The sequence below is a fragment of the Triticum urartu genome, chromosome 2 (assembly GCF_003073215.2).
Source record: "Triticum urartu cultivar G1812 chromosome 2, Tu2.1, whole genome shotgun sequence".
Taxonomy (NCBI): domain Eukaryota; kingdom Viridiplantae; phylum Streptophyta; class Magnoliopsida; order Poales; family Poaceae; genus Triticum; species Triticum urartu.
Genome location: NC_053023.1, coordinates 693,299,295 through 693,307,797, shown reverse-complemented (window position 1 = coordinate 693,307,797; position 8,503 = coordinate 693,299,295). Strand labels below are relative to the sequence as shown.

General features: G+C 44.9%; 1 pseudogene; it reads left to right on the top strand.

The window, feature by feature from the left end:
- Positions 1 to 1,284: 1,284 nt before the first annotated feature.
- On the top strand, positions 1,285 to 2,155 carry LOC125537951 (annotated as a pseudogene).
- The last annotated feature ends 6,348 nt before the right edge of the window (positions 2,156 to 8,503 follow it).

Here is an 8,503-nt window from a genome sequence, read left to right as displayed (position 1 = left end):
ATGCCATGGATGTGGCCATAAGATTGATCATTTGGCTTGAAAGCCATTGATCTCCACACATGATAGCTCGTTTCTAAGAACACTTTTTAAAATAATTGCCGTATTACAAGTTTGTTATTTTTCCTAGGAACTTGGCCACATGTAATGACACAATGCGAAGGTTTCCCAATTTTTTGATTTTTTTTTGAATTTTGTATGCCTGTTTCAAAATGCGGTCAAAACGGCAGGAATAACCGTTCCTAGCTAGTGCTTGAATCTTGGAATTTTTTTGGTGTTTCTATGATTAAATAGATACTTTTGTACCTAGAAATGATTTTTGGAAAAAATAAATAACAAACAATGAGGACGCTGCAGTTCAAATTTGACCCGTGTCCTACTGAATGAGCGGAAATTTGTCTTTTTCATGAGAAGTGGATCAAAAATTTTGACACCCAATCATTTCGTCAATTGTGCATTAAATATGTCCTAGTATTTTAGAAAATTGATTTGGTACAATTTTGCAACAAATATATGGTAGGTCCTTCACAAAAAGAAGTCATTTTGGGCACTCGGAAAATGATTAAAAATAGCTAGAAAGATCAAAAATGCATAGAAATTGGTCCTTATCCATAAAATGTGGTCTAAATCTAGTGAAAATTTGTGTGGTGCCATTTTGCAAAATATTTTTGATAGCTACTTCACAAAATCCCTCTATTTTTAGTACTTAGACATTTTTTTTAAATCACTGGTTTTTCGAACCAATCACGACTCTTCCCACGGATTGATGACATGGCGCCCATCCATCCATCCATCCATCTCTCCATCCCACATCCATCCATCCATCTATCTACAGAAAAAGGAAAATAAAATGAAAAAGAGATTCCCCCCACCCGCGGCCCAAACCCTAGGTCAGATCCCATCGACCCCCCCCCATCGCACCCCTCCTCTCCTCGCAGCCGCCGCACTCCTCCTCCCTCAGATCCTCGCCGCCGCCACCTCCTCCCAGATCCCCCTCTCCCTGACCCAGACCTCCCTCTCTCTGCCATCCCAAACCCGTCGCGGGCCTCCCCCACCCCCGCCGCCGCCGACCTCTTCATCGCCCCCAGCGCTGGCCATCCTTCCTTCCACCATCCAGATCCCCCGTTTCCTCGCTGTCTCGCGTCGCCTCTACCACCTCCCTCCGGCGGAGCTCATTGCCGTTCCCCACGCCCTCCTCCTCTCGCCCCTCCCCTTCCCACTCCCCACAGCGACGGCCGACGGCCTCACCACGGTGCAAAATCCCCCACCACCATGAAGCCAGCGAGGATGTTCCCGTGACGGCCGTTGGTGTCCCTGCCGCTGCCACGGGCCCTCGCCGCCGAGGCGCCCGTCTCCGTGCGGCGGCTGCGCGTGGTGCGGTGCATGGCCAAGGAGCGACGGGTGCGAATGGTGGTGAAGCAGATCCAGCGGGAGCTGGCGGACATGCTGACCCGCGACCCCGTCATGCAGCGCGCTGTCCTCCCCGAGGCCGCCCTCGGCGCCGACCGCTACCTCTCCTTCCCCACCACCATCGCCGCCGTCGAGCTCTCCAACGACCTCCAGGTCACGCCCGGACTCTCCCTCGAAACGATGCGGCTGCGCTGCAATCTGGGATGCTGAGTTCCTTGTCTCTGCTCCGGTTTGTGTCTGCAGGTGTGCAAGGTGTATGTGTCCGTGTTCGGGGAAGAAGGTGGCCATGGCCGGGCTCAAGGACAAGACCAAGTACCTCCAGGTCACGCCCGAGCTCTCCAACGACCTCCAGGTCACGTCTGCTTACTTCCCATTTTGTTTATAGATCATTATGCTAGTTTCTGTCTTGTTTAATTGGTTAATTGTTCATGCTTGAAGTTAATTAGCTGGAGTAGTTGGTTAGTTACACACTGGTTGGTGCATGCTAGCTCAAGTGTATACATGCATGGATGTATGTGTTTTGTGGTTGAAGGAGTTCATTCTGTGCAGCCGGAGGCATACAAGTTCAAGATCGACGACCGTGTTTTTCGGAGGCCCGGAGACCCACCCCTGGACCAAGTTATCGAGATGCTACAGAAGCACAAGGATAAGTCTCAAGATTAAATCTAGCTAGCTGGCTACAGTATGCCTTATGGTCTCGTTGATTTATTTCTTTTGCGCTCTTTTGCAGTTCTATATTGATGAGTGAGCGATCTGGTAGCAGCTAGCTAACTGCCTCTAGATTGTAACCCTGTTATGGGATGTGTGGTTGCGCATGCGTTCTGCATTGTCAAATGTGTTCTCTGTTGTCACACATCGTATGCAATGTTGTTCATAGTTTTTATATTTGTTGTCATGCGATGCGGTCACTGAATTGCTCAAATTTGCTGGCCAAGTACTATGTAGTGCTGTTCTATGCTAGGCTACCAGGCTAGGTAACTTCTGTATCAAAATCATGGATTCTAATCTTTACTATTATCTGCCATGGATCAACAATGATGCATCATAGGTAGTAGTAGTAGAGTCGTACTTGGTGCTGCATTGCCCAGTTATTAGCTCCTTGATTTGTTCCTCGCAGCGTGGGGTCAGCACTTTACCTCAACTTGTCTCCATTTTCTCTCACACACTAGACTTGCTCATCCATAACACAATGGCAGTGCGTGAGTGAGTCCTATAGGTATGTATGTTTTTGGGCTGGTTGTAGATGGCTTTGTATGTTATGGTAGTGTGCTTGCTCTCCCTGCTCTGCTTTCGCTTGTAGAAAAGAAGAGCAGAGCAGGGTAAGTAAAACACACTAGCAACTCTCTAATTAGAACACCAGATGCTGTGCAACTCCCTACTAGTAGATACCAACCACATGTATCTACAGATTTACTACTAAATCCAATTACAGTACTACCCGATGTTGTGTGATTCCTTCCATTCTATGATTGATAAAGGAAGTACTTCATTAGTAACGAGACATGCTAATCTGGTGCTGAAATTTATAAGCAACTAAATTGTGCAGAATTAAGTTTCATATTCAAATCGATGGTATGTCATGTGTGCACCATGGACAGAAATTTCAGAGCCAACAGAAAGAAATTCTACTCTTTACTGCAGAACAGTATACAACATTACTTTGTTGGTTGCCTGCTAATTGTGTGCAAACTGCTTATCAATAGCTTATCAAGCACTGCCTGACTGGCTCGCATCGCTCTGCTGTCGTAGTTGTGTCGTCAGTGCTCTTTCCTCTCTGTCTGTCTACGACAGCAGGATTCATGCACCAAACCAAGAACCTGAATCTTTTGTTAGGCTGCTAGTAAACTAGGTTGTACTCCTTCCAATTGCAAGTTGGATAGAACCTGCAATTAAGTGCACAGACATACATGGATTCTGGTTCAATTCGTATGTATGTCTGTATGTGCATGCTTACGACTTTGACTAAAACTGCTAGTTAATTCATTGTTCTACCTTGAAGGTGACCAGTCCCTAGCTGCGTGCTTTGGTCGGTCCTGCTAATTTCAGTTCCTATGATTTTTAATCTCCGTTTTCTATTTTCCCCAGCTACCAAGACTCTGAGTTTGTGGTGATGGCAGCTGACACGAAGCCGATCGAAATCTTCCCCCACCCCCTGTTGCTCCCTAATGATAACAAGGTAGAAATTTTGTCTGTATGCTGCATCATATATAGTACTACTAATTAGTTTGTATGCCGTTGCTTGCGTGATATGGTTAGACCGACGACTGTCAAGCTCATAATTCTATATGATGTGTCAAAGGTTAACGTAATATATGATATGACTTGTGTGCTGACCTCTAGTATCTTGCTTATCTGTAGTGTGTTTGTTGTACGCTTGCCTTTCTTTGGCCTGCTATTCTTATTTATCAAATGAAAGGACATTCTGTTTGGCAGTGGGCGGTTTTGCTCAAAAATAAGTAAATAAATTGTATGTGCATGCTGAAATGTTAGATGTCTGTTGGTTGCTGTATATGGGCAAGATGAATTGAATCTTGATGTGTACTTGTCAATTCTAGCTTATATTGGTGTCTTGCGATCCTAAAAAATTATTGAATCCTGCTATGTACTTGTCAATCCTGCTGTGTGTTCATATTGCGTCTCTGTTTTCTTGTATGAACGAGTTATCTCATTTTAACTAGCTGGAGAACAAAAAGCATGGTACTAGCTCAATTTTTGTTATCATTCTAAATAAGTTTCCTTTTCTTGAATGGTCTATTCTGATTCTTCACCTTTTCTGATTCTTCCCTGCTGATTCGTGTAACAGGGCGACCGAGGAAGGCATGTTGTCTGTTTTCTTGAAGGTCGTTTTGTTTGTTCCCAGCCCTAACTACAGTTGTCCAGCTAGTTCGGCATGTTGTTCATATCACTATTGTAGTCCAACGAGTTTGGCATGTTGTGAGTTTGTGATTGCTTGTAAAGCTTGTAAAGTATTGTATTACACTTGTAGTCATTACTGTGATTGCCACTGTATTACACTTGTAAGGATCTGGTTGCTCTTATTTGAAGTATTATGTGTGCTTTTTGTCCGCGCATTTAAATACTGGTTCGAATATGAAGAATATGAGCCTGATAGATGGGACCCACTTACCAGAACATGACAAATGGGACCCAGTTACCAGAACCTGACAACCGGGACCCATCTGACTAGTGGACCCTTCTTTTGGAAAAAAAAAAAGAAAAACTAAATTCGTTTAGACAAAAAGGCCACAACCCAACAATAAAAAAAGTTGCAATGTTGGGCTTGGCCCATGAAGCCGATCAAAAATTGATAGAAAAATATATAAAAAGGCCGAATTGTTGGGCTAGGCCCATGTAGAAAATCGAATTGGACCGGGCTGAATCTTGTGCCACATCAGATTGCCACGCTGGATGCCTACGTGGCCTGAGGAGATTGCTAGTGACCAAAACGCCACAGTAGACGTATTTTGGTCATAAACATCTACGACCATTCCAGAAGAAAGGTCGCTATAGTCAGTTTATGACGGCCAGCTTTTGACCTTGTGTTTTTGGTCACAAAAAGGTCACAAATTGAAAACAGTGACCATTCAGTGACCAATAGTGCTGGTCACAAGTTGACATATTTCTTGTAGTGATTCTTCAAACAAATCTCGATGAAAAACTTGCTTTCGGCTACTGCCAAGGCTGGCGGTGGCGGTGTTGTCTGTGTCATTTCCTTCTTGAAGGCATCGTCATCGAGAAGTTCAAGGCCACTCTCTGCTACCACCGGAGCAAACCCTAGACCAGTAGATCGGATGACAGCGGCGCTCTGGTGTCATTTCCCCCTTGGGGGCGTCATTCATGGAGGTACACACGGGCTCGAGGGAACAAAGGACGGCTTCTTTGGTGGAGCAGTGCTTCATCTTACACATTAATGGCGGCGGATCTCGTTAGCGTGGTGCTGTGGAGACTCGGAGTCCGAGACGCGAAGATGGACTCGCGCGGGAGGATGTTGTCTGGGGTCATGGTGGCGTCGATGGCAGAGAAGCCTGGCAAGGTCGGTGCATTAGTTTCTGCTCTGAAGATTGATTGGTGGAAGATGGCGGCGACGACACAGAGAGTGTGCCGGACCAGTTTGTGCCCCAAACCCAGTATGTGGCTTGGTTGGGGCCTCTGTCTTTAGATGTTAGGCATTTATGCGATGTCTGTTTGGTATTAGGCTCGGACTATCGGCACCCCTTCATCAGGTGAATAGAAGTAGCGACAGTTGTTGTTAAGATGGTGACTTCAGACTACATAATGTACTACTTTGTAAGATCTTTATGAATAACTAATAAAATGGCTACATGCATCATCCAGGTGCAGAGGCCAGGGATAATCCTTCTTTTCTAAAAAGAGAACTACTTGTACATGCCGCAAGTAGTTTGAACCCACACAGGCAGACCAGTAAATGTGGGATGCAAATGATATTAGTGGTGACCATTTCTGACCGCACGCTGCTAGTTCATATAGTAGATGCTAGTGTCGAGCCTTTGTATTGAGTCGCTGCTGATAGTTCTTGGCATAAGAGCCCCCTTTGTGTATCTTAGCAGCAACGTGTAATTTTTTGGAACACTGCTAGTAATATGACAACAGTAGCGTGCTTTTTTTAGCTAAACACTTCTTGTATTTTGCCAAGTTTGCAACGGTGTGTCATTTTTGCTAGACGTTGCTATTACCAAAATCCTATGAAGGGTTTCTGCACTAGTGGCTGACATTAAGGTAGGAGAGGAGGTCTCAACCTTTGGCTTGTGGGATTCGTGGGAGAAAAAAAATTGGGCCTCCTCTGATTTGTTGGAATTTTGTAGGAACTCTATAGGATAGGATTTGCAAAGGAAAAAATCCTTTGAAACTCTTTGGTTTATAGGAATGGATTCCTATTCCTATGTAGGATAGGAATCGACCCTTCATATTTTGGAAGAAAAAAGACATTAGCCTAGACTCAATGAAAAAATTCTTATCCTATGCACCAAATAACTTCTCTTTCTCTATAGGAATTGAGATGCATGTCATCTCATTTCCTATGATTTTCCTATCCTACGAACCAAAGGAGGCGAAGGAAAGTCATAGGAATAAGAAGTCACGGGAAATGAGATGACATGTATCTGAAATCCTATGAATAGGAATAGAAAAGAAAATGCCCTTTGGTTCATATCATAGGATTTTTTTTCTATTGAGTCTAGACTAATGTACATTCGAACATATCTATTTTTTCAAATGTACATCGATTATTCAGAAAATGATCAACGTGTATCAAAAACATGTATACGGAAAATGTAGAATGTGTATTGAAGAAAGTACGCATGTGTTGATTAAAAGAATAAAAAATAAAACCGATGAAGAAACACAAAAAAGGGGAAACCCGATGAAAGAAATGTAGATCCACCCGAAACAAGCATGAAAAAACACGCAAAAAAGTTCAAAACAATCACAGAAACAAACAGGGATAAATAACCACGTGAAAAAACATGGTCAAAATTAACTACCACAGAAACAAACATGGAAAAAACACACGGAAAACCGATCAAAAATCTTTCCTAAAAACTGCTCCCCTGGACACCTATTGGACAGGCCCATCAGTGCTCGTCTCATTGGTGGGCTGGATAGTACCTGAGGGCCCAGCGAGGCCCACCAAGGTCGCGGACACTATAGAAGATCAGCAAGTGAAGTCTGAAATAAACCCTGAGGTTGTAGAGGCCGACGCAAATGAACCCTCACCTTTAAATCCCTAAAGTCTGTACCCTGACCTCTCTGATCCCGGTCTACTCGAACCCTAGATACGTTTGGCACACCGAGAAAAGCACAATCCTACCCGGGAACCTGCTTCTTTCACTGTTGGCGTTGATCAACGCATCATAGACATTCTTCCTCGTTCCCATCTATCTCCTGCTATTCCGTTTCCTCGGATCCATCAATGGCAATAGCACATAGCACAACATGCCCGGCTTAAAAAAGAAGAAGCATAGAGCATAGCAAAGACGAGAGTGTCACCTTGTGTGAGCTTAGCATGTAGCATGTGCACATAGGAAAGCTGCTCTTTCCATGTGCACGGCGGCGGCAAGGAGTAGCAACAATAGATGGTAGATGGTACTGGCCAGCGTGGGTAGCGGTTGCTTATGGTCGGGGGCAGCACCAGCCACAATAGTACGCTGCGCCGGCGAGCGGCACCAACGGTACCACGGCCTTGGTGAGATGGGCCGACAGTTTGAGAATAGGTTTAGGGTTTTCCGTGGGGCAAAGCCTTTCCACGTCTTTCTATTTATAATGATCAGCATATACAAGTTACATACGTACATAATACATGTACATGACACGCTAGACCTATTTTAACATACCCCCTCAATCTGAACTTCTACTCTGTACAAGGTTTAGATTGGTACTAAATCGGTCTAGCATCTGTCGAGTGGCTGGTTTGGTAAATACATCAGCCAGCTGATCATTAGAAGAAATGAACCTGACCTCAAGAGCTCCAGAAGCAACACACTCACGCACAAAGTGGAAATTGATCTCAATATGCTTGGTGCATGCATGGAAGACTGGGTTGGCAGTCAGATATGTGGCTCCCAAATTATCACACCATAGAACAGGAACACGCTGCTGGGAAACACCAAGCTCCTTGAGTAGTGATTCTACCCAGATGGCCTCAGCAGCCCCATTTGCCAAAGCTTTGTACTCAGCCTCCGTACTAGATCTCGACACCGTCGGTTGCTTCTTAGAGCTCCAGGAGATGAGATTCGGGCCAACAAAGATGGCAAAGCCTCCAGTGGATCGTCGATCATCAGGACACCCAGCCCAGTCTGCGTCAGTGAAAATACTAATGCTGGTGGAGACAGCCTTCCGAAACTTCAGTCCAGTCTGCAATGTTCCCTTTACATAGCGCAGAATGCGCTTAACAGCTTCCCAATGAACATCAGTGGGTTGTGAGAGAAACTGGCATACCTTGTTCACTGCAAACGAAATATCTGGGCGAGTGAGAGTCAAATACTGCAAACCACCAACGACACTGCGATACCGGAAAGAATCATCGGCACCAAGAGGCTGTCCAGACACCCGTGCAAGCTGGTCAGAGGTAGACAATGGT